Source organism: Meles meles, chromosome 17, assembly GCF_922984935.1.
Source record: "Meles meles chromosome 17, mMelMel3.1 paternal haplotype, whole genome shotgun sequence".
NCBI lineage: Eukaryota > Metazoa > Chordata > Mammalia > Carnivora > Mustelidae > Meles > Meles meles.
Window position 1 is genome coordinate 41,202,435 of NC_060082.1, and position 27,298 is coordinate 41,229,732.

A 27,298-nucleotide genomic window follows, 5' to 3' on the forward strand; every position below is an offset into this window, starting at 1 on the left:
GCAGGCCAAACAAAACATGTTTATGGGTTAGATCTGGACGTAGGCCACCAGTTTCTGTCATGTTTTGAGCCATGCTGAAATACTTTATAACCTTCTCCAATGTGAGAGCTTTTAGTCCTTTCAAGGATTAGGGCTGCTAGCATATGCTTATTGCAAAAGAAGTCATCGTGGGAAGAGAAGTGAGCAGCGCACATTATATGAACAATGCTTTGTTATTAAATCTTTGGCATGTACTTAGAATTGTTTTCCAGAGAATGAGGGTAAGTTTGTACCAAATCACCTTCACTGTCTCTTATCTAGGTTCTCTTGTGACATCTTTTATCTAAGTTCTGTTGTGAGGAACAGTTCAGTTTTACACAATGACCCCTGGTGATTAGAGATGTAACCTGTGGCCGCCGGACGGGTTTGCTTTTTTTGTCAAATAGCTTCTCTCCAGTCAAAAGATACCGGAATGTAGAAACTTACATCTTTTTTTTTTTAATTTTAATTTTTATTTGTTTATTTACAGTATAACAGTGTTCATTGTTTCGGTATCACACCCAGTGCTCCATGCAGTACGTGCCCTCCCTATTACCCATCACCTGGTTCCTCAACCTCCCACCCCCCGCCCTGCCACCCCTTCATAACCCTCTGGTTGTTTTTCAGAGTCCATAGTCTCTCATGGTTCATCTCCCCTTCCAGTTTCCCTCAACTCCCTCTCCTCTCCATCTCCCCATGTCCTCCATGTTATTTGTTATGCTCCACAAATAAGTGAGACCATATGATACTTGACTCTCTCTGCTTGACTTATTTCGCTCAGCATAATTTCTTCCAGTCCCGTCCATGTTGCTACAAAAGTTGGGTATTCATCCTTTCTGATGGAGGCATAATACTCCATTGTGTATATGGACCCCATCTTCCTTATCCATTCATCCGTTGAAGGGCATCTTGGTTCTTTCCACAGTTTGGCGACCGTAGCCATTGCTGCAATAAACATTGGGGTACAAATGGCCCTTCTTTTCACTACATCTGTATCTTTGGGGTAAATACCCAGCAGTGCAATTGCAGGGTCATAGGGAAGCTCTATTTTTAATTTCTTCAGGAATCTCCACACTGTTCTCCAAAGTGGCTGCACTAACTTGCATTCCCACCAACAGTGTAAGAGGGTTCCCCTTTCTCCACATCCTCTCCAACACACGTTGTTTCCTGTCTTGCTAATTTTGGCCATTCTAACTGGTGTTAGGTGGTATCTCAATGTTGTTTTAATTTGAATCTCCCTGATGGCCAGTGATGATGAACATTTTTTCATGTGTCTGATAGCCATTTGTATGTCTTCATTGGAGAAGTGTCTGTTCATATCTTCTGCCCATTTTTTGATATGATCATCTGTTTTGTGTGTGTTGAGTTTGAGAAGTTCTTTATAGATCCTGGATATCAACCTTTTGTCTGTACTGTCATTTGCAAATATCTTCTCCCATTCCGTGGGTTGCCTCTTTGAGAAACTTACATCTTTTTCATCTGTTGATTTCCTTATGGTGCCCAGTGTAACTTTTGTACTGGTTTATTTAGTAACTTAGTAGTTTATTTAGGGACTCAGTACTTGTCAGCTTATTTATGAATAGGTACTTGATGGTGTATTAATCGCTACAGATCATTTGAGTTACTCCAACCCTAATTTTATTAAACATCAAAATTTAGACATTTATTGAGTCAGTCCCAGAGGTAGGTAGACTCTTGGAATACAGAAGTTAGAGGACCTTCAGGGAAGGAGCCCAGAAGATAGGAGAAACACAAGATAGTTGCAACACTCCTGATATGTCCCAGCATCTCTAGACATTTAAATCAGGAAAAAGAAAGAAAGAGAGAGAGAGAGAGGGCCCTTTGGACTAATGTTGTATCTCAGGGTAGCTTTTGGATCTAGTTGGGGAAATGAGTGCAGGGGAACTTAAGTGGGGCAGAAGGGAGGATTTTTTTTTTAAATATTTTATTTATTTGACAGAGAGAAATCACAACTAGGCAGAGATGCAGGCAGAGAGAGGAGGAAGCAGGCTCCCTGCCGAGCAGAGAGCCTGATGCAGGGCTAGATCCCAGGACCCGGGGATCATGACCTGAGCTGAAGGCAGAGGCTTTAACCACTGAGCCACCCAGGCGGCCCCAGAAGGGAGGATTTTAAACTAAAGAATTCATTCTAGAGCTTAAATCATTGGACATACACTTAACTCTTAAAGCACTATATTCATTTATTCATACAGTTACACGCATGGAGTACTTTCTAGGAGTCAGGCTCTATGCTAGGCATTGTGGAAGATACAAAAATGAATGAAGCCAGGTCCTCAAGGATTCTCTAGGAGAGAAAATATCGCACAGATTTACCTAGATAAGGTTGAATATATTCGGTGCCCCAAACCTATAGAAACAAAGCGCTATAGAAATTAAGAAAATTTACAGTTCATTTCTGGCTGCCGGCTCTATGAAGGAAGATACTGACAGTTCAAGGATCAATATACAATATTTGTAAAGGAAAAACAGTTGGTTTCATCTCTATTAATTTGTACTCCCAAATTCACTACCCCAAAGGATGGAGTGATTTGATTTTTCTTAATATAAATACATAGCGGGTGCTTTCCGCCTTCAATCTCCCGCAGAACGAACAAGCAAGGGAGCGCTTGACCAACACGCACTTTTGAAAGACGGACCTAACAGTAACTGGCGAGAAAAGTTAGTATTCTTTACGGTGACTTCCTTGAGGATTACTGGGCATTAAGAATGAAAATATGTAAACCGGTTTATGAGCAGGAGGAACACAATCGCCCCAAACTTGTAAGTATCTCACAACTCTCTGACCTCTGGGCAGGCCCGTCAGCCCACCCCGCCCTGGGCTTGGTGACGCCTGTCGCGAGCCCGAACTCGCCGGCCCCACGGGCTCGGTTACCCCTCCGGAAGGTTCTGAGGGACGGCGACCGTCTACCGCCCTTTCCCGGGTCCCCACTCTGACAACCCGAGTTCTGCCCGGTTCTCACTTCCCGGTCCCCAACCCCCGGTCTCCCACCCCAACCATCTCCAGGCGGGGACGTGTACGCGCGTGCGCGCCGCCCCGAGGGCAGAGAAGGCGCCTCCGCCCTCAGGAGCGCGCACGCCGCGCCGAGGGGTCCGGACGCGCGCGCTCCCGACCCGCCTCCTCCTCGGCCCGTCCCCTCCCTCGCCTCTTCCTGCCGGGCGGTCCTTCTCTCCCCGCCCCCCTTCTCCACTCCCTCCGCCTTGCTCCCTCCGCCCTCCCAGGGCTCTGGCGGCCGCGGAGTGAACGGGACGGGCCCGGCCGCAGAGCGCGGGGCGGCGGGTGAGACGTGGGAGCCCGGCAGAGTTGTTCCGGCCCTGTCCGCGGAGACGTGAGGAGGTGAGGCGAGGGCGGCCTCTGAGGGGCCGGCGGGTGGCCGGGCGGCCAAGAGCCACGGGCCGGGCCGGGGGTGTTGACGCCGGGGCTAAGCCGGGGGAGGGTCGATTTGGGGGCCGGGCCGAGGACTGGATGCGAGAGCACGGCGGGGAGGAGGGCACGGGGGTTTCGGGACTGTCGGTCGCTTCCTGGACCCCACGGCTCTGCCTGCTGGTCTCTCTTCCTGGCCCGGGCGGGCGGGCGGAGTCGGGGCGCCCCTCACCTGGGGGCGGGGTGGGGACTTGGGCGCTCGCCCCCAGCTGTGCCCTCCTGACATTGCCGCCGCCTCCGCCGCTGCGCCTTGCTTGCTGCCGGACTCGCGGTCTCAGCAGCCCTGCGTCCGGGGGGCTTGTGGTTAGGATATTTATTATTATTTTTTTTAACCCACACTCAGGCTTCTCTTCGTGACCGCGTCTCGCCCTCGCGCTCCCCCTGCCTCCTCCCGGCACTTTGCTCCGCTCTTGGTGTTGATGGTTGTGGTTTTGCCGTTTGGGATGGGCGTCCTGGGCAGATCTCTACCTGCAAGGAATGCTCCGCTTCGGACTTGACTGACTGGCCACGACAGTCCTCTGTCAGGTGTGGGTGCTCAGTGTCCTGATAACTGAGTCAAAGTTTCTGAGACTGGGCTAGTACTTTGCACTGGTAGCCAGCGGTGTAGGGCTGGGCGGTGCGTCAGCATGTGGAAATGGGCCCCCGGCCCCGGAAGGTGGCTGGATGGTGGGGGACTTGACTGACAGGGTTTGCTTCTGATCTCAGGGCAGTGTGTGCAGGTATTTGTATACTCTCCTTGTACCTCTCAGGATTATCTTAGAGATTTTACCAAAATGTGGGTGGTCACTTGCAGAGTTGAAGGTTTCCTGCAAGTGAGGGGAAACGCCAACCTCATTATACTAATTAATGGTAAGGAGAACTTTTGCTTGCTTGAGAGACTTCAGCGCTGACTGGAAACTGATTTCAAGGCCTGATTTTTGGTACGGGAAGGTTTAGGGATTTTTAATACATTTAAATTTTCTGCTACTTGGTGGGAGGTAGATAGTTGCTTGTTTGCAGTTCTGAAAACACAATTTCATGAAAACGCTCTGACTTTTCTTCTAGTAGTGTTTATATTTAGCTTCTGCTGTACTTCTGTGGAATAGCCAATACGATGATGTCAGAAACTACAAAAATGAAGTTTGCTTGTGGTCAGATTGGAAGTGGATTTTGTCCGTGGAAAATATTGGTCCACAGGCAGCTAGAGCTGGAAAACTGGCCTATGATTCATTATCTCAGTAGAGCCCCATAGGAAACTGACAGCGAAATTGCAGGCGAGAAAGACCAGGTGTATTTCATCCATTTGTATTTAAATGCTCACCTGCTTGGTGAGTTAGTTGAGACTGGGAGAGAATCTCAGGGTCTGTATTAAATCAGTTCAAAGTGTGCTCTGATAGGATATATTAGTAAGTAATCTGGGGAGAAGTGGGTGTAGTTGGGTAGTGCTTATATGTGAACATATTATATAGCCTACACTGTATTTTAGAAATCTGGAAACAAGGTAGTAGATCCCAGTGGTATTGGGACACATGGTGAATACACCACACCACCCAGCATGAGAAGGTGTGACAATACATGTATGAAGTTTGTTTTGTTTTTGGCCTGAGTTATTTGATAGGAACTTTTATTTATTATAGTTTTGATATTCTGTGAGGTTTTGTTCCTTTTTTAATGTTTCCTGATTAAGATAATTGTCTTTTCACTCTAGTAGTTTTTTTTTTTTTAAAGATTTTATTTATTTATTTGACAGAGAGAGACAGGAGAGAATGAATACAAGCAGGGGAGAGGGAGAGGCAGGCTTCTTGCAGAGCAGGGAGCCTGATGTGGCGCTCCATCCCAGGACGGTGGGATCATGACTGGAGCCTAAGGCAGAGGCTTAATGACTGAACCATCTAGGCACCCCTCACTCTAGTAGTTTTTATGCTGTTTTTCTTTGAATGACAGAATTTTATAAGGCATATGAAACTAAAGTTTCCATGTTTACTCACCAGTGTACAATTTGACTTCTAAAAAGTTATAATTTTTTTTCTTTGCTTTAACCCAGATTTCAGCTTCTTCAGTTACTGTACATTTATTTGAATTCAGATGATACTGCATTAAAGCTGAAAGTCCTTTTATCCATGCTTAATGGAGTAGTTAAAAGAAGGAATTTTGTTGTGCCAAGAAAAAATATTATGAGTGGGAGATAGCCAAGCTTCAAGAGATGAACTTTAAAGAGCATAGTAGCTAAGTAGCAAAAATTTGTTGTGTTGGGGGTGTAGAACTGGGTCTGCATTCCATCCTGCCATTGTCTTGAAGAGGTGTAGGGATGATTATGGCTGGAAAGAGGGTGTTTAGAGAATGGAGTAGATACTGTAGTCTATAGTATTCTCAGGCACAGAGCTTTTTTTTTGTTTTGTTTTGTTCTGTCTCACAAGTTTTGCTACCTCATGGAGCTCTTGCCTTGTATAAATTGCTCAGCCACTGGGTCTGAGCATGACCAGTAGCACAAGGCTATATGAGCCTCTGGTACTGCAAAGATAGCTCAGGAACTTCTTATGGAGATAGTCTTATGACATTTGGCACCAATAACAGTAGAGGCAGAGAAAGTACAGACTTGAACCTGAGTTATGATAAAACCTACTCATATTTTAGAGGAGAGGTTTAATATTGTGAACATGGAGGAAGACATTGCTTGACTTGACTCGTGGCTTTTAGAGTGGTAATTAATTTTCACTTTATGGTTAATATTTGTATTAGGTATAAGTATGTGAACCTCAGTTGACCCCTAATAAGGAAGACAATGGAATTTAGCAGAATTTGTATCTCAACATTTACCTTTTCATATTTCATTTATTTTCCACATTGCACTCATTCAATAGCTAGGATGCCAGAATTGTTTGAGTATAGAAGTTTGTGCTCCTGCTGAGTTCTTTTTATCATTTTTTGGTGTAATTTTTGGGGATTTTCCTTGGAAACTTCTAGGCATATACTTAGTTGATTTGGAGTTAGATGTGGGCTACAATTGGTAGTCTATTTGAAATTCTGAGCCTTCTTGTTTTCTAAATAGCTTTAAAAATAGAAAACACAATTTTTTATAAACACTTATGAAAAATCTGGTTACAGACTGTGTTGTTGTGATAGACATAGAACAGCCAAAAATATATTCAAGAAACGTCTCTCCTTACCCAGTTTAGTAAGCTTAAATAAGAAGTAAGAAAGGTTTTTTTTTTCCCCCCAGTAAAAGCTTGATTTTCCCAGAATGTCAAGTCTAACAACTGTTGGCTGTGCTGTTTTTTTTCCCTTGCTTATTCTAAATTCAACAAGTACATGTCTCTAGTCTATGGCAGAAACTTAATTCTAGTAGAAAATTTTTAGTAATGGAGATCTTGTTTGGGGATGCAGGCTAATTGCTGGAGAAATTGGCTGGGAAACATCAGATACATAAATTGACTTTTTTTACAGCACTGTTTTTCTCTGTACCCGAGTTCTCGGTGGAGTGGGGGCATGGGCACAAATGTCACAGTTACTTGGATTTTTTTTTATACTATATATTTCCTCTTCCTCTTCCCTTGTCCTCCCAACTCTTTGCTAAGTGAGCCACTGCTACTAGTAGGAGTGTGTTATGTCCCTCGGATGTGTGAGGCTGAACAAAGGCTGAGAACCTTGGCCCTTTTCTGATACTCCTAAACCAAATTTCCACTCCCTGTAAGTTGCCTTCTGGTGATATCAATAGGCATCTCTGTAACTCTTTTTTTTTTTTTTTTAAGATTTATATTTATTTGACACAAAGAGAGATCACAAGTAAGCAGAGCAGCAGGCAGAGAGAGAGGGGAAAGCAGGCTCCCCGCTGAGCAGAGAGCCCTATGCGAGAGGCTCAATCCCAGGACCCTGAGATCATGACCTGAGCCACCCAGGCACCCCTGTAACTCTTATTTTTGAAGAGCAATAAATTGTGGTGGAAACGAAATTACATATGTAACCAAGAATAAGATATATTGCCTTGTGTAGGACACATGAAAGAAACTAGGAGATTGTTTAGCTGAACATTTATTAAATTGTTTTGACTGTGACTTACAGTAAGAAACACATTTTATACCTCGATTCAACCCCTCTTCCCCCCACACTCAAGTGCATGCACGCAAAGTTTGGCAAAACAATATCTTTTCAGGACCTTGCTGGAACTGGCTCATCATACGGCCTTGCAGAAGCAGTGTGCTTCCCTCTTCCCAGCCAGCTCCCTGTTCAGTGCCATCATGCTGGTAGCTTGAAGCTGGCCATGGTGTGAGGGTATTTATACCAGGGAAATCAGCAAATGGTATAGTTTAGGGCCTTTTTTCCTTCCTTTTGTGTAGCCAGTTGTTGAACATTTTCAGCACACTGCTGCCTACAATACACATTGATATTTCTAGTCCACCTGATTTCATTAAAAAAAAAATGCTGAGTTTTGTCCCCCAAATTGATTTTATAGCCAGCTAATGCTAGACAACAGCTTATAATTAAAAAAGGGTTTGGTCCACCCTCTTTTCTTTGCAGATGACCATTCTGGAAGGTTGAAGTTGAAGGTGATACAGCTAGTAATTACCAAAGTCGGGTCTCCAGAATTCTAGTGATCTGGAGTTGTTTCTAGTGGACTTTTCTCCTAACTCAAGCCATTCAGGTAGCTCAGTTGAGGTGCTTAATATGTGTCAGACATTGTATTAAGCAGTTCCAATAGAGTTGAACAAGGCATAGACTTTGACCCTAGGGCCTTTATGTTTATGTGGGGATTAAATATGGATATAAAGATACTATACGGCAGAAAGTAAGTGTGGTAAAGAAATAAAGATAAGGCAGTCTGAGGGTTTAGAGAGAGGAGGGAGCTTTAAGGATAAGGGAAGAGGTGACATTTAAGCCATGCTTTTAAGAATAGGTAGGATTTGGACAGAGGAAATAGGACAAATAGTATGTAAAGAAAGGCCTTTCTGAGCCTCGGGCTAGGGTGATCAGAGGCTTAGAGGGAAAGGGCTAAGCAGGAAAGGGTCAGCGCTCGATGGTGAAGAGCCTTGAATGCCAGTTTTCCTTTCTGCTTTTCAGTTTATCTTTCATTTTTGACTCTGGCATCATCTAGTACTTCTTAACATTAGAGAAGGTTTGTATGCTATGTTCTTGATTAGAATATGACCCAGAGAGGGCGCCTGGGTGGCTCAGTGGGTTAAAGCCTGCCTTCAGCTCAGGTCATGATCCCAGGGTCCTGGGATCGAGGCCCGCATCGGGCTCTCTGCTCAGCAAGCAGCCTGCTTTCCTCTCTCTCTGCCTGCCTCTCTGCCTGCTTGTGATCTCTCTCTGTCAAATAAACATTAAAAAAAAAAAAGAATATGACCCAGAGAGCACTTGAATATCCTTAGTGTGAAATTTGAAGGGAAAAATTATTAGTGTTAGGGAAGCAACCTCAAGTTGATCAATCCTAAAATTGTTGGAAAGTAAGGGAAAATATTTTCTTTGTAAGGAGATACCATTATTTTTTGTTCGCCAAATAGCATCAAATGGCTGTAGTAGAGGAGGAAGGAGTTTTCAAAGTATTTTCAAAATACTTTCAAAGTTTTGAAAGTGCCTTCCAGAATGTGATTTCTAAATGACTGGATCTTAATTCTTGAAGGCAGATCTGGTTTGGCAGAAAGGCAGTCTTTACAGAGCCGTGGCTGAGCTGACTAGTTTTCAGAATTTAGGGCAGCAAGGCAGGGCATTTCATACCACGGCCAGATGTGAGGGGTTGATTATTTTTCTACTCAAAGAAGTTCCTTGAATTTCAGCCTTTATGTATTTGACAGCGTGTATGACTGAGGATGTTTTGAAGTCCTGGATGGAGCATCCCTTGTTCCACAGGTGAATTAGGTGGTTAGAAATGAAGATGAGTGACAGTAAGGTGTGTCTGTTAGTCAAATTGACTGTGGTTCTCAAGGTCTTGTTTTCTGATGATTTCACACTTACTGCTTCTAATTAAAATGGTGCACAGTTAATTCGAAGAAGTTTTACTTCATTTTGACCTCCCAGTTCTGTAAAGGTAAAAACCCTTTTAGAGCGTTGCCCAGGTAACAACACATACAGAGACTATTAGAAGCATGTGGAAAATTTTGGTAATCTCGGTGATGCAGTCGCTACAGTAAATAACTGCTTGGTTTGTAAAAGCTGGCTACTTCTGGATGGTTGACAAAGAATTTTTGGGATGAGCTTTTGTTCCAAAATAAATAACAAATGATTTTGTTGCCATACTCTTTTTCCTCATTTATTTAAGCTTCTGATATGTAAAGTATGTCATCCTATCATTTTAGACGGTTTCAGCAGTTTCATATGAACTGCTCCACAGGATAGCACGCCCCAAATAGTATGATAAGGGTTCAGATGCAGCATGCCTCAGATACCTCATGCCAGCTCAATGGAGTAAGCTAATCGTGTCAGCACAGGGCATTGGAGTTTTTTTGGTTGTTGTTGTTTTTTGTTTTGTTTTCTGTTTTTTTCTTTTTTGAGATGTGTTAAGCTTCCCAAGTAGGGTTAATTAAAATCCTTCCAAATTTTCTACCATCATTTTTTGTGGTCCTAAGTGCGATATTGATGTCTTTAATTGATATTTTGTCTACAGATATACACATATACATAAATGTGTATTATGTATGTATACACATGAATACCACCCACTAGCTGTTGACATTTATGGTGAAAATACAGTCTACCTGGAAAACGATAAAGAAGAAGTGGTCAGACTCTTTGAAGACTATCATGTGAAATAGTGGCAAATACGAAGTAATGCAAATCCCCACAGGGATTTTTTTTTTTTTTTTTTCAATGCCAAATTTCCAGGAAAGGAGCACATTTAAAAGGGCAAGTGTAGAATACATTCATGTACCAGTGAAGGATTTCTCAACTTCTACCCTACCCCACATATACACCCATATTCTGCCCTTATTATCAGCAGTAAGCAAAATTGTAGGGCTTCAAAATCAGGCTTCCACCACAGGGGATGCAAATAACAAATACTCTTTTTAGAAAAAAATAGAAACCTGTGGTTTTCACTTTTGCAGGCTTAAGAGACAGAACGCTAGTTTTTGATAAATCATATAGAATATTTATTCTGTACATCAAGATGTATTTGTCATTTTGAGGCCCTCTGCTAAGAGCATTGTACAAATACAAATGGTTCTTAGAGTGGTTATCAGGAATTTCCTTGAGTAGTCTCTCTGGAGTAATTTATCCTGCTATGACATTTTGAATAGATTATAGTTTAGTGAAAAGTCAGCCCCTGATGGGAGCCTTTACATATACTGGCAGACAATATGGTTTCTTAGGTTGTTTTCTAGTAATTTTGTTACTTTAGCATCTGAGGCCATGAGACCTCAATTATTTACTATTTCCAGAAGGCTCTTTGCTCATGAACTGTATTCTTTCGTTTAAATCTGTGTCTCATATTTGCCCTACTGTTAAGGATCATATTTGGACTAATGTTTTGATATGCCTTTATGCTAGTCTTTGTGAAAAGATGAATTACTCTCTATTAGGTTGGTACTGAATAGTAATTCAGTTAATGTCTTCTTTTTTCCATCCATTTCCCCCTCAATATTCTAGAGTATAATTATTATTCAAATCCTAGGACCAGCGGTTTACCTATATGAGTGAACCTATAAAATTTTTATGCATGTGTTATGTAGCTTAATTTTTCACAAATGAGTCCAGGTCTCTTAAGTTTTTTTTTTTAAATTCTGAAATGCATTTTGTATTTCTTGTCAACATTGTCAATAGTTTTGATAGGTGAAACAGGTTTCTCCTGTTATAGTTGTTTTCACAAACAGTAAAATAGTAGTCTCTACCATTTGAAGATATCAGATAAAGTTTTTAAAAGTTAATTTAATAATAGGTTAGAGAAACCAGTTTGTTTAGCAGTTAGTGTGGTACTTCCCATTTTACATATAAATTTCATTGCATGTTAATTGTGGTAGAATCTTAGTATATTCCACTGAGGAGAATTTACCTTTTTTTTAAAAAAATTTTATTTTTATTTATTTATTTGACAGACAGAGATTACAAGTAGGCAGAGAGGCAGGCAGAGAGAGAGGGGGAAGCAGGCTCCCTGCAGAGCAGAGAGCCTGATGCGATGCAGGGCTTGATCCCAGGACCCCGAGATCATGACCTGAGCTGAAGGCAGAGGCCTTAACCCACTGAGCCCCCCAGGTGCCCCGAGAATTTACTTTTTAAAATAGAGTGCTTTAGCAGTTTTTGTACTTTGGAGAATTTCATTTGGAAGAGGATAATAGTAGATTTAAAAAATTGCGGTTGGGCTGGGGGATGGGGATGGACAAAAATAGTCATTAAGCTGCAAATAACTAAAAACGCTTTTTGGTTTTGTGGAAGACAAGGTTCAAGGTAGGTAGAACACAGGACCTTAATTCCTGATCCAGTACTGCTGTGAAATTCAGAGAGAAAAAGTGATTTACCAAAAAAACGATTTCTTTTTTTCCATAACGTTGTTTAGTGGATTAATTATATGAGGTACTGTGCATTGTCTACTTAAGCTTATGGGGTAGGAGCTATTATACTATTATTCGCAGTTTGTGGAGGAGGAAATGGCATAGAGAAGGTCAGTAACTTGCTTAAAATCATCCAACTCATAAGAGGCAGGTCTCTTTTGCTCCTATATCTGCTTCATAGTGACTCTCAATTACTACTCTCTGTTGTTGATTCTTTAAATGGGTTGATGATACTTATCTTGCCTAGTTCATAGGGTGGTTATGAGAATTAAGAAAACTAAGATTTACGAAGAAAACACCTGTAAATGTGCCTGGTGTTTTCATTTTACTGGATAATTTTTGAGGAGCCAAAGAAATCTTGGAAATATATAAGCTCCAATATTACTTTGTAATTACTAAAATAAGTTGAACAGATATTTGAAAGACGACTATTTGCATAGTGGAAGACCTATTTTGTGTGGGTCCAGTGGGTCAGTGAGTGAAAGAGGAAAGAAGAAATGTAGGAGTAGATTGGATGATCTCTAGGGAAAGTGAATTCCTTCTGCGATGAGGAGGAGTATATATTATAACATGAGGTAACTTCTAAGACCCTTGCAACATCAGGAATCTATGAGTCCTGTAATGGGAGACTTTTCTTTTAACACCTTGAAGTAGCTGGATACAGTCAAGATAATTTTTGTTTTAGCTTGGATCGTCAACAGTCACAGTTCTTTTAAATGTTAATTCTTTGCACTTAGGTTGAACGAAGTATGTAGTTGCTTGGGAAAAGTACAGTTATGTATTTTTGGTTTTCTCCCCCCCAAGATAAAAAGGTGTTTTTCAGAGTGTAGTGGGTAAAAAAGGTTTAATAGTATCTGACAAGCTTGTACATAATAGTTTTCATATGACTTTTCCTTAAATTTAGATGTCCTGAGTGTAAATTTGCAAAAGAAAGTTACAGGTATGAAAGGTCGTTTTTAATTGTTTGGAGTGTTATGGCTTTATCGCCATAAATTCCGTTTCATTCTCTGACATTGTTTTATTCAGCAGACATTTATAAGGCAGAATATATGTTCTGTGCTCGAGAAGCACAGGTAAGAGGCTGTTATGATGCTAGACAGTCATATTGGAGAAACATCAAGAGTGGAGTTTAGCAAGGATGGGGCAGGATAGAATGTGTTGTATGGGAAAGCTTCAGAGGATTACGTAACCTGGTCTGGGGTTTCAGGGAGGGCTACCTGAACTATCTGAGTTGAATTGAAAGAAGGTAGGAGAGACATTTTAACTAGAGGTACGAAAATTAGAGGTACAAAAATCTGAAATTGTAACTCTTAGTACCTTTGTAGACCCAGTGTAGGCAGCTCCTCATCTCTCTGAATCATTGTAAAATCCCCAAGTAGATGTCATTTTCATAAGTAACTATAAATAAAGGTTTTTAGCTCTCACTGGTAACTTATTTTAAATATAATGCTTGTGGTAGCAGATTAGGAGGAACAATTTAGAAGAGGGTGAGATGCTGTGGTATCTGTACATACTGATAACAGGACAGTGAGATTGCTGAGATGACAATAGTAAAGAATAGGAAAAACTATTAAAAAAATCCCCAAATCTAAAAACTATAGATAGCATAAGGTAAACAGCCTTACATAACCTAATTAGCTTTAAGGTATCAATCATATTTCTAATAGTATAGAAAATAATGAAAATTTGTCAGATTCTCTCTTACCAAGAAAAGGTTAAGTATGTGGTCTGTGTAGAACATTTATGAAGGCATTAAAGTATTTATCGTAGAAAGGTTTTGTATAGAATACAGTAGAATGTTGAATAATGTGGTTTTGAGTTGCACGGATAAGGTCCACTTCTCCGTGGATTTTTTTTTTTTAATAAATGCAGTATGGTACTGTAAATGTATTTTCTCTTCCTATGATTTTCATAATAACATTTTTTCTTTAGCTTCCTTCATTGTAAAATTACAGTATATAATGCATATAACATATCAAGTATGTGCTGTTTGGTTGTTTATGTTACCAGTAAGGCTTCCAGTCAATAACAGGCTATTGTCTTTTTTTTTTTTAACAGTTTTTATTTAAAATCATCAGTTGTTTCTTCCTTAGTATTAGTATTATTATTATTATTTTTAACATTCAGCTATTAATAGGTAAGTTTTGGGGGAGTCAGAAGTTCTATGTGAATTTTCAACTGCAAGGGGGTTGGTACGGTACCCCTAACCCCTGCATTGTTCAAAGGCCAACTGTAATATGAAAACTAGAGGGTAAACTCTTATTTCAGTTATCAAATTGCTTATCCAGAATGATTGATTTCCAAAGGGTTTTGAATAACCATAGATTTAATTTTCTTCTTATATATGACACACATAGGCCTGCAGATTTTACAAAATACTAAACATTATTAAGCAAGGTATTTGCTATGTAACATTGGTTAGAAATTATTTGCTCATATAATGGATCAGAGTTAGGGCCCTTGACCATTTGGGCACCAGGTATTTTTGAAGAGTGTGGAGTAGATTGCCTTTTTGTTCTTGATGGCTGATACTTGTGATCTTAGCATAGACATCATCATCTTGAAAGTCTTCACTGAGACTGTAGACTCTCTCATATGTGCTTTCAGAGCATTCTGTTTTCCTCCATGCTGTGATACTAAAATATTGTATTGTACATTACCTGTTTCTGCATTAGACTATGGTATAGGCTTTTTAAGAGCAAAAACTGTTTTGTTTAGGGATCTGAAATTTGTCTACCCTAGGTTTAAATCTTGAATCTTTGTGTCTTTGGGGAATTCTATCTGTAAAATAGGGATAATAGTATTTCTTGCATAGGTTTTTTTTTTTTTAAGATTATATTTTTGTTTTAGAGATGGAACACAGGTGGGGCGAGAAGCAGAGGGAGAGGGAATAAGCAGATTCCACACTGAGCACAGAGTCCAAAACAGGGCTTGATTTCACTTCAGTATCCTGAGATCCTGACCTGAGCTGAAACTGAGTCAGACATTTAACCGAGTCAATCAGGTGCCCCTAGTGTTACTTATCTTGAATAAGTTAAGGAATGTAGAGAGACACAGCACAGTTTCTGGCACACAGTTAAATTCTCATAAATGTTCTCTCCTTTCTCCTTTCTTTCTTCCTGTATTGGGCACTTAGGATTTTCAGTAAAACTTTTTTTTTTTCGGTAAAACTTTTTAAGTGAATTTGAAAACTGTTAGAGCTGCATTAGATCTATCACTAACCTTATTAATGAAAATCTCTTAAAATGAAAACTACTATATAAAAATACAATCTTTGAGCTAGATGACAACAAATTAGTCTTCAAATTGGATTATCAACCAGAAAAGCGTTTCTTTGCTTTTGTCAAACTTGTAATTGTTATGATGGCAGTGGGTTTAAAGTAGGTGGAAAAGATTGTAGTTTCTTTTCCAGGCCTTGTTCACTTGTGTTGGTTGTTTTGCCTCCTATGGCCATTATCTTGGTTTTTTTATGACGGGATTGTTATTGATCTATTTCTTGGGGAGTAAAGAATTCTGAATCTGACAGACTTATTAGCTGTGTGACCTTGGATAAGTAACCTTACTTCTGGGTTTATGTATCTGTAAAATGAAAGTAATAATAGCTCATGACTTTATGAAATTTAAGAAATAAAATAGGTGCTTGGTGTGTGGAAGGTGCTCTCTACTAGGTGGGTATTCTTGGCCTTCTTGACCAAGCCAGAATCCTCAGTATTCCTTGCCTTTAGTAACTTTATTTATTAAAAAAATTTTTATTCATTTATTTGAGAGAGTGAGACTGAGTGGGAACTAGTGGCATGAACGGGGAGGGGGAGGGGTGGAAGGTGAGGGAGAAGCAGACTTCTGCTGAGCTGGGAGCCCAACTCTGGGCTTGATCCCAGATGACCTGAGCCAAAAGTAACTTTAACCCCTTCAGTAACTTTTATTCCCCTTTAGTAACTTTAATTGACAGCAGCAAACTAAAAAACAGGGGTTGGGAAGGTGGGGTATCCGGCTGGCTCATTTGGTAGAACATGCAACTCTTGGTCTCATGTTCGGGGGTTTGAGCCCATGTTGGGCATAGAGAGCATTTAAAAAATAAATAAAGATAAAAAAGATAGGGGGAGGGAGAATTGGATGATCTGGGGAATGATGGCAGAAATTTTACACCAGTGCTCTTGACCTCGAATAGGAGACATGGATGGGGAGGGCCTTTGGGTTTATATGAAGGTTTATGAGTGGAACCAGATTGATCAGATGTGACATAACATTTATATTCTGGCTTAAAACCTCACAAACCAGATGTGTGTTTTTTTGTTTTATTTGTGTTCCTAATTACTGAAATACTTAGGATACTAAACTGTTTACTTGATTAGAGTGTTCTCTTTCATTGAGCTGAGTCCAATTTATTCAAGGATTATGGACTGTTGAATTGTTCCTTTGTGATAATGTGTTGAAGACATTCTAGGAATGATGTATTTTCCCCCCTCTATATCTCTACTGTTTGCAAGGCTCTGCGCTATGGGGAAATGTATAGAAGTAGTGTAGTGGGAAAGTAATATATACATTATTAAAAATAACTGATTTTTTAAAAAAATTATTTTATCTTATTTAAGATTTTATTTATTTGAGACAGTGACTGAGAGAGAGAATGAGCAGGGGGAGTGGCAGAGGGAGAGGGAGAAGCAGACTCCTCACTGAGCAGGGAGCCCGATGTGGGGCTCTGGGATTGTGATCTGAGCCCAAGGCAGATGCTTAACCAGCTGAGCCACCCAGGCGCCCCAATAGCTGATTTTTTTAAAAAAGCAGAATTATTGGCTGAAACAATCTGAGCCCATTATCCCCAGCATCATTTAAAGTATATAATTTTGCTGGGAAAAAACTCCTAGGCTGTTGTATATGCTGGTGTCAAAAATTAATAGAAAAATTGGAAATGGAAGTTTCTGATTAATGTTAATTTTTTCATCTTATTTGAAAATCTTTATTAGAATTATCTTGTCCTGATTCCTTTACTATTATCTTCTAAGGGTTTAAAAAATTACCAATAAATCTTAAAGCATGTTTACTTGATCTGTAAGTGGGATCATTGAAATGTTGGTTAATCTATCTTTCTAAGTAGTGAATTTAAATCATCATGATTTAGATATTTTTCTATAATAGTATTTTATTTTGGTATGTTTGTCACTTGGGAAAAATCAAGTTTGTGCCATATTTATTATTAAATCTTTTTGTAATATCTTTTATGCTTAAATGGTACACGGTTTGATAAAAAAAAAATTGCCAACCCCCCCTTCCCCTACCCTTTACCCCTTGCTATTTTGTACCTTGACGAATACTTGGATAGAAGAGCATCTCTAATCAGAATGTTGTCTCCTGGACGCCTGGGTGGCTCAGTGGGTTAAAGCCTCTGCCTTTGGCTCAAGTCATGATCCCAGGGTCCTGGGATTGAGCCCCACATCGGGCTCTCTGCTCCGCAGGGAGCCTGCTTCCTCCTCTCTCTCTGCCTGCCTCTCTGCCTAGCTGTGATTTCTCTCTGTCAAATAAATAAAATATTAAAAAAAAAAAAAGAATGTTGTCTCCTTCTATTTTCTTGTTCCTGTCTTCTTGTCATTCAGATCCAACTGTTTTTTCATTTTTCTCCAAGCCTTTCCCAAACCACTGAATCTGAAATGGTCCCGTTTTAGTCTTGTTCTCCCACATTGCCTTGTGTAGTTGAATTCAGAATACTTATCCCTGTCTTAGAAATTTCCTTCCTTCCCTCCCTCTTTCCTTCCTTATTTACTCTTTTCTCCCCATCCCCTAGTAGCATGTAAGCTTTTTGAGAGCAAGGAGTTCGCTGTTTTTTCACTTAAAAAAAATTTATTTATTTATTTGAGAGAGGGGGAAGGGACAGAGGGAGAGAGAATCCTGCAGCAGACTCCTCAGTGCAGGGCTTAGTCTCATGACCCTGAGATCAGGACCTGAGCTGAAATCAAGAGTTCGCTGCTCAAACATTTGAGCCACTCCAGCGCCTCTGTTTTTTTCACTTTGGTATCTCTATAGCTCTGAATAAACCACTCAATAAAATTTGGTTGATGGCAGAATGAAGCAGATATTCTTGATCTTAACTAGCTTTAAGACTTTCTTGAAAGTTATTTCACTTCATTTAGCCTTGGTTTTCTTCCTTTGCAGAGTGGGTGGGGGATGGAGAGGAAAGAGATTAAATTGGGTTATCTCAGAAATCCCTGCCATCTAAAGGGCTGCTGTTAGCTTGTGAGCTTTGAGGTCTGTTCTAATGGCATTGATGAATTTGTGCTGACTTTATTACTTTCTTACTCTGTCTTCTGTTGAAACCAGTAGTGCATATTTATATTTGCAAGATTACTGACAGCATTGGAGAGTAAACTCTTACTGCAAAATCAGGTTTCTTGGTGTATCTGGATTATTAGAGTAGATCTGCAACATGATTTCTGTTTCCATGATCAAATTTATTAAGATAAGTTTCTTTGGCATATCCAAGTGCTAGGTTGAACTGAAATGATATTTAAATATCAGGAAATTTGAGTCAATTTTAATCATGAGAGTTATTTAAATGAAACGTGAGATAATATATGTATACAAAATGAGAGTATATAAAAATGTAATTTCTGGAAGATGATGAGGGTTAAATAAACTATAGTTTTTCATTTGGTCCGTGTGACTAGAACTTCAGACATTAGGCACTTTCATTCTTCAGTTGGGAAAGCTTTATTGTAAAGAACAAAACCATTTTTTGAAATAGGTAATGGAGATGAGCAGATAGTTGATAGCAGAGGAAATATAAGCAACTGGTAGCAGAATGGTAGATCTTATCAGTAACCAAAGAAAGGCTTATTAAAGCAAAATGAAACTATTTTATACCCATTTCAGTTTTTTAAAAATATGCTAATAGCATAAGGCTGGTTAGATTTTAGTAAAGTGGGCACATCAAATATTGCTGGTAGTTTGTAATTTGGCAATATGTATCTAGAATTGTTAGACTGCTCATAACCTTTTAATAAATGTTCAATTTAGTAATTTTATTACTGAGAGTATTCTAAAGAAATAACTAACAGAAAAAAGGGAAAAGACAGAAAAACAGGTGTTATGTTAGCATGAGGAAATGGCTTAAAGAAAGGTGAATATAACATTTAAAGTATGTAAGAAAAAGAGGAATGAACTAAAATGCTGATTGGTTAGTGTGGTAGGATTACGGAATATATTTTTTTTCTAAATTTAACTTCTTATAATAAACTTTTTTATAACTTTTTTTCTATAATGAAACAAGTATAAATAAAGTCAAGTTTTGCTTGCTGTGATAATTTTGTTAGTATAATTAGGGTTGCCAGATCTAGCAAGTAAACATACATATGATGTTTGGGAGATAGTTACACTAAAAACTACTGTTTATCTGAAATTTTAATTGGATGTCCTGTGTTTTATCTGACAACCCTAAGTGTAACATATTTTGGTGATAGCTGAGTGTTATGGAGAAATGTTGGGACAGTGTGCTTCCTAAATATTTCTAAGTATTATTTTTATTTTTTTATTATTATTATTTTTTTTAGATATATATTTTTTAAAAGATTGTATTTATTCATTTGACAGAGAGATCACAAGCAGGCAGAGCAGCAGGCAGGGAGAGAGGGGGAAGCAGGCTCCCCGTTGAGCATAGAGCCCGATGCGGGGCTTGATCCGAGGACCGTGAGATCATGACCTGAGCCGAAGGCAGAGGCTTAACCCACTGAGCCACCTAGGCACCTCTCTAAGTATTGTTTTTAATTCAGGTAACTTTTTTTTAAAATCCAGAATTATTTAGATGGGAGAATTACTCCTTTTTTTTTTTTTTTTAAGATTTTTAAAATTTATGTGACAGAGAGACAGCAAGAGCAGGAACACAAGGAGGGGAGCGGTGGGAGATGGAGAAGCAGGCTTCCTGCTGAGCAGGGAGCTTGATGCAATGTGGGGCTCAATCCCAGGACCCTGAGATCATGACCTGAGCCAAAGGCAGCTGCTTAACCAACTGAGCCACCCAGGCGCCCCGGGAAAATTACTCTTATGGACTAGTTCTATTTCAGGACTAGCTTTTGAGTGATGGCTAAAGGAAATATGCTTTAATATTTGACAAGAGCAATTTTTAAAAAATCTTATTACTTAATAAAAATACAATATTTGATGTTGCCTGTTTACCTTAGGTAGAATGAATTTGGAGACAAGTAAGGTTGGAGTCAGGAGGGCAATTTAGAAAACTATTACAGTAATCCAGGTAAAGGAAGTAGGTGGAAGTAGTGAAGTTGGAGAATAAGAAACAGATTTAAAAGTTCTTGTGAAGGGGGCGCCTGGGTAGCTCAGTGGGTCTGTAATACTGTAGATGTCTGTAGGCAATTTGACGTATAGTTATAAAACTTGAGAGATGTTTGGGTTTGAAAAGTGCTAATTGGGACTAAGTAGAATAGAAGAGGTCCAGAATAGAATTCGGAGGAACTCCCTTTTAGAGACGGAAGAGTAATCTGTTTAAAAAAAAAAAGACTGTTTCTAAAAATTTGCATGTTTATATATTTTTCTTCTGTTTATTTGTATTTATTTCTGCTTATTTTGCTTTATTACATCCTTTTTCTATTAGATTATAGACAGGACCATATCTCTCTTATTCACCTCAGTGTGCATAGTATACAGTCAACAAATAATTTTTGAAGGTATGATTATAGTTTTGTGTATTTTTGTATTCCTTTTGTTCCTCATTTTAATGTCCTTTTTTTAAAAAAGATTTTATTTATTTATTTATTAGAGAGAGAGTAAGAGAGCAAGCGCAAGCAGGAAGAACAGGAGGAAGAGGAAGGCACCGTGCTGAGCAAGAAGTCCTATGTGGGACTCAATCTCAGGACCCTGGGATCATGACCTGAGCCAAAGGCAGCCATTTAACCAACTGAGCCACCCAGGCATCCTTAATGTCTTAATTGTGGACATTATTTTGGGAATCTTTGTTCTATTGTACAATCAATTATTCTCTTTATTTTTGTTTTAAAGATTTTATTTATTTGAGAGAGAGTGAGAGAGAGAGCATGTGAGGAGGGGAGGGACAGAGAGAGAAGCAGACTCTCTGTTGAGTGGGAAGCCTGATTCAGTCCTGGGCTCTATGCAGGGACTACAGGATCATGACCTGAGCCAAGGGTAGGCTCTTAACTGACTGAGACACCCAGACACCCCTGAGTTCTCTTTAAATCAGTTTCATATAGATATATTTTTAACTTTTCATTATGGAAAATTTCAAATTTATAAGAAGGAGTAGTTTACTTAATAACCAAATAACCATCTACATTTAACAGTTTTTATATTTATTTTCATCCCTTTTTTGGTGTAACACTACAAATTACAGAGATTGATTCATTTTATCCCTAAATATTTATTTATTTATTTTTGGGGGGCGCAGAGGGAGAGAGAGAATCATAAGCAGGTTCCATACCCAGTGTTGAACCTGACATGGGGGTTGATCTCACAACCCTGCGATCATGACCTGAGCTGAAATCAGGAGTCCGACACTTCACTGATTGAGTCATCCTGGCACCGTTATACATAAATATTTAAATGCATCTTTGAAAAATAAGAACATTTTCTCACATAACCATAACACATTCTCACATTCTCACACCTAACAGTTTCTTAGTATCATAAAAAAAACCTAGCCCATATCAAAATTTTGCTATTTGTAACAGAAGTGTCTGTATTAGTTTACTGGGGCTGCTGTGACAAAATACCAACAGACTGGGTGGCTTAAACAACAGAAGTTTATTTTCTCACAGTTCTGGAAACTGGAAGTCCAAGGTAAAGGTGTTGGAAGATTTTATTTCTACTGAGGACTCTTTTTTGGTTTATCAGTAGCCACCTTCTCCTTTTGTCCTCACGTGGTTTTTCACACATGGATTTTTGTGTACATGCTGGGGTCTCTGTATCTTCCTGTAAGGACTCATCAGATTGGATTAAGGCCCAATTAATGGCCTCATTTTAATGTAATCACATCTTTAAAGGCCCTCCCTCTAAATACAGTCACATTCTGAGATATTGGGGGGGTTAAGGGCTTGAACATAGAAATTTGGCAGGGACATAGTTCAGCCCATAATAATGTCTCTTATTGCTGGTTTGTTCAAATAAAGACATAATCTAGGATTATGCACTTGGATTTAGTAACACAACTCCCCACTTTCTCCTTTTCTTCTCATGGGTGTCCAGACATCTAGCCAGTTGTGTAAAACGTTCCACATTTTGAATTTGTCTGGCTTATTTCATTGTTTTCTGTTTTTTTTTTTTTTTTTTTTTTTTTTTTTTTTTGTATTTCCTGTAAGCTAAAAGCTAGATTTATTTATTTATTTAAAGATTTTATTTTTTTTCCCTTTTTATTAATATTTTCAGCGTAACAGTATTCATTCTTTTTGCACAACACCCAGTGCTCCATGCAAAACGTGCCCTCCCCATCACCCACCACCTGTTCCCCCAACCTCCCACCCCTGACCCTTCAAAACCCTCAGGTTGTTTTTCAGAGTCCATAGTCTCTTATGGTTCGCCTCCCCTCCCCAATGTCCATAGCCCGCTCCCCCTCTCCCAATCCCACCTCCCCCCAGCAACCCCCAGTTTGTTTTGTGAGATTAAGAGTCATTTATGGTTTGTCTCCCTCCCAATCCCATCATTTATTTATTTATTTGACAGAGAGATCACAAGTAGGCAGAGCAGTAGGGGGTCAGGGGGGTGGGAAGCAGGCTCTTACTGAGCAGAGAGCCTGGTATGGGGCTTGCTTCCAGGACCCTGAGATCGTGACCTGAGCTGAAGGCAGATGCTTAACCCACTGAGCACCCAGGCACCTAAAAGCTAGATTTAAAGGTTTGTTTAAATTAAAACATTTTGGCCACCCATGTGTATAGTTGCTGCTGTGTAGATCATAATTCATTTTATCTGGAGACGTGTCTGATTGTCCGGGTTTTCATGATGTTGAGATTATTTACTGGATAAAGTGGTGACACAGTCTAATCGTTTGTTATCAAGTTTGCTTTTTTATCTTACAGCCAACAAGTTATTTGTGGTATAAAATTTTTCTCTAGATATCATATATTTTTTTTTCCTGTTTTTAAGTAGGCTCCATGCCCAACATGGGGCTTGAACTCATGTGCCTGAGGTCGAGAGTCACAGCTTCCACTGTCTGAGCCAACCAGGCTACCATATAGCCTTGATAGTTGTCGTTTAGGGTAATGTGGTTGCCTGAATGCCACTATTGTTGTTATGAAGAGTGAACATTGTCATTTTTTTTCTTTGTTAGCATTTGAACCCCTTTCTTGTATTTGATATATTCCTTCAATTTATGAGTCAGAGCCACCTTTTCTCTAAAAGCTAAAAATGTTAGATGCTTTATTCCCAGCCTTTTCATATAGGGCGTGGTACATACCTAGATTCCACCAGTCAAATACAAATTATGTCCAGAATTAGAGGACCTCTTAGGGCTCATAGACTCCATTGAAATGTGATTTTATAGAGAGGAGGGATCTGTTAGTGCTGTCTGCCATCCTTCTTGTGTTTAATGCTGGGGTCTATGAAATGTGGAGAGATCTGGAGATGCCTTATAATCCTTGTAAATCTAACTTCAGAATCTGCTGGTTAGGGACTACTCAGTAAATACTCTACTTGAAATGGAGAAAATTGTATGCCCCTTGCTTTGAGAATGACAGAAGTAAAGTACTTCGGAGGGTAATTTAAAATTTTATTTCTATTAGGTTTTACTTAAAATCATTTTTTCTATTTCAAGAAATGTAAAATTGTATCTTCAAGTAATTATTTCTTGAAGTTTTCTGCTTTTATTTTAAAATCCTGTGTAGTGTATTGTAATACATTTAAAAGAAAGATAAAGTAAAAAGGAAATTCTGCTTCTCCCCATTTATTGATTGATGAACACACATGCGAAAAAAAAGAAATGAGCTTATAAAAGACAGTATATTTTGAATATCTTTCTGTGACAATTTTATGGTAGCGTAATACCATAGAACTCACTGTACTGTTTCCTTATTGTTAGATGTTTAGATTCCCTCCTCTGCTCTCTACCTGTCCACCCCCCCCCACTGAAAACAGTACTAATATGTGTGCCTTTGTAATTGTATTTTCACATATTTTGGGGGTATTTACCTGGGACAGATTTTTGTGGATGGATCATTATGTACATTTACTTTGAAATTTGGTTTAAAAGTTAAAACAGTAAGAGTTAAATGTTGACTTCAAGCTCTTTCTGGTCACTAATGTTCAGACTCACTTGGTAGAGATGGGAAGATAGTTTGATGAACAATGGAAGATGTTTATCAGATAGAATATTGTAGGCTGAAGCTTCCAAGGAAAGTCTCAGCATACTTGAGTTTCAGGTAGAAGGTGAAAATGCAGGGATTGTTTTTTTAAAAAAGATTTATTTCTTAGAGAGAGCAAGTTGAGGGAGGAGGGGCAGAGTGAGAGGGAGAGAATCTCAAGCAGGCCCTGTGCTCAGCACCAACCCTGACTTGGGGGCCTCATCCCATCCTGAGAACATGACCTGAGCTGGAATCAAGCATTGGCTGCTCAGCTGACTGAGCCACTTAGGCGTCCCACAAAGATTGTTAATCTCACAAAGTTATAGCTAATCCTCACTTTTTCATTTTGATGCAGAAATAATTTTTGAAAGATTTTGGTGGTATTTTGCTAAGCAGGTGTTTTAAATTGCTTTCTAGTGAGAAATATAATTATAGTCTTTTTTTTTGTTAAATGTAGTCTGTTTTGATTTAAAAGTAATGCACATGATAAACATTTACATAGTTTAGAATGTCTGTATCTTCTGCATAGACCCCTGTTCTCATTTCATCCAACCTGTAAAGAACTGGTCAGGTCAAAAAAAAAAAAAAAAAAAAAAGAACTGGTCAGGTCAATTATTCAGAGGCTGATTTCCCAATTCGTCTTTCCGATGTACTTGTATTCATTTTATTAGGCTATTTTACTGTTTTACTTACATATAATGCAAGTATGGGCATATAAAGGGAAAGGAGAGAGTGATGATGTCCGGAAGATCATGGGTTAGTTAAAAAGGTTGATTAAAGCAGGGAGTCATGAAAAAACCCAACACATATGCACCTTAATCATGTTAACTTGAAATCTGTGTGCACCTTACCAAGCTTTTGATGTCGGACCAAAGCCTTCTGGCATTCTTTATCTTGGTTTTTCTTGCATATGCCTTATCTATAATGCTTTTAGTTTTTTTTAGTGCACTTAGAATAAAACCTTAAAAATCTTTAACATGTGCTACAAATCTACAGTATCTGTCCCATTGCCAGTTTCTAAGAAATCTATTCTTTGGTTTTCTGTGATCAGATTATTCAGGCATTTCAATTTTCTTTCTTTTTTGGGGGGGCATTTTTAATTCTTTTTTTTTTTTTTAAGATTTAATTTTTAAGTAATCTCTCTAGCCAATGTGGAGCTTGAACTCACAACCCCGAGATCAAGAGTCGCATGCTCCACCGACTGAGCTGCCAGGTGCCTCTGGCTTTTTGATTTCTGAAACTTGACGTAGGTTTCCCATAACCTGGAATTATCTTTTCTCCAAATCTTTGGGTGAAGAATCTTATCTCAAATGCCCAGATTCAGAGAAGCATCCTTGATATTCCCTAATATTCCAATCTAAAGTAGGTACCCCTCCTCCTACTAATATCACCTTGTCGTTTTGTTTCATTCTACTTGACATATTTGAGAAGTACACATTTGTGTGTTTGTTGATTTTCTGCCTTCTTCACAAAACTGAAGGCTGCATGAAGATGAGGTCCATCTCTGTTAGGTTACCATGCCTGTGCTTAGAGCAGCTTCTGACATATAATAAGCTTACGTATTTGTATACCTGAGTAATCAAATGTTTATTAATTGCATACAGTATGTCAGACACTGTAGGGCATTAACTAATAAAATGCCACTTAGTTACATTATTTGTAGCCTATTGTATATTTTTAAGTGGAAATGTGTATATCTAAGTATGCATATATTCAGTAAAACACAGGACATTTAAATTGAGATGATAATATTAGAACATGCAAATTTTATACTAAAATAGAACCCTTTTTAGAATGTAGGAGAAAATGTTGCTTAAACTTTTAAAAATAGTTATTCATCCATTTTTCATTGACACTACCTTGAGAATTCTGATCATTTTATGGAAGGCTTTGAAAAGCTAGGAAGATCATAGGCACTGTTACTAATAATTGTAGCTTTTTTTTTTTCTAAAGTAATTAAGGTTTTCTTTGTGAGTCTGCATAAAGTAGAGATACTTGCTCTCTGGAGAACCAAATCGGTTTGAAATGTAGAACTGGAAGTAGAGCATAGGTAATTAAAGCTAATATACTGTGATTTTGTGTTGTTGCGTCTTAAGATCTCTTGCCCTTAATAAGATGTGCTAAGATAAACAGAATGGCAGGCATCATTTGTAAAGCTTTTCCATTTTAATCACAGTTTTGTTTTTGCATGACCTGAAATTCTATGATTTGGTAGGGTATACTTTATATAAAGAACCGTGTGCAGTTAGTGTTTTGCTTTCACGTTTATATTAAATCTATGGAATGTGGTTTCCTGACTATGGGTGAATGAATTAGCTTTTCAAATCCCATTATAGTTGTAAAGTGGATCTGGATTTGGTATTTGTATGGGTTGTCTAATGTAATTAAAACATTAAAAATTCTTTTTGTTGAAATGATCTTGCTAGAGAGAACTTATTCTTTGAAATGTGTAAGTTTAACCCATTCATTAACAAGTGTGATATTGTCAGGTGCGGTACTATGTTTCTGACACTTTCTTGGGAACTGGAAATACAATGATTAATAAAGGGTACTTGCTGTCTTAGCAGAACTAGTTGAAATTGATGAGATAGACACATAAATGATTATGTGATACAATAAATGCTAGGGTAGGAGTATAAATTAAAATTTTGTAGAAGCACTATAAAAACAGTGATTGACTCTTTTTGGAAGAGTTGGAGAAAGTTTCTAGGTTGTTAATCCAGACAAATCCAGCCGTTGGGATTTTACCTTCCCCAATTTGTATAAAATAGGGCTTTTTAAACTACCTGCATAGAACCCCAAAGGCAGAAGAGAGTAACAATGCCCGTTGGACGTTCAGGATGTATCTCAGGGTAGCTTGAAAATTTCTTAAATTTTCTGTTTTATCTTAAGAATTCTTATTAATGTTGCATTTCTTTGCATACTGATTATATAAATATAGAAATATTAAAAATTTTTTTTTTACTTATTAGAGTGTGCATGAGATAGAGCATGAGCAGGGGGCAGGGAGAGGGAGAAGCAGAGTTTCTGCTGAGCAGGGAACGCTATGTGGGGCTCGAATCCCAGTTCCCAGGACCCTGAGATCTTGACTTGAG

At 38.9% G+C, this 27,298-nt stretch overlaps 1 protein-coding gene across 4 annotated transcripts in view; it reads left to right on the forward strand.

Annotated features, from left to right (window-relative positions):
* Positions 1–3,221: 3,221 nt before the first annotated feature.
* The window catches only part of RABGAP1L (RAB GTPase activating protein 1 like), a 762,787-nt gene continuing 738,710 nt past the window's right edge, over positions 3,222–27,298 (forward strand). For 3 of the 4 annotated variants that reach the window (XM_045983134.1, XM_045983136.1, XM_045983137.1), the window contains exon 1: positions 3,222–3,373. The gene's annotated coding sequence lies outside the window, so the exon portion shown is untranslated. Of the gene's footprint in view, positions 3,374–3,870; positions 3,986–27,298 lie in introns of those variants that run through there. The other variant, XM_045983135.1, reaches the window with a different exon arrangement.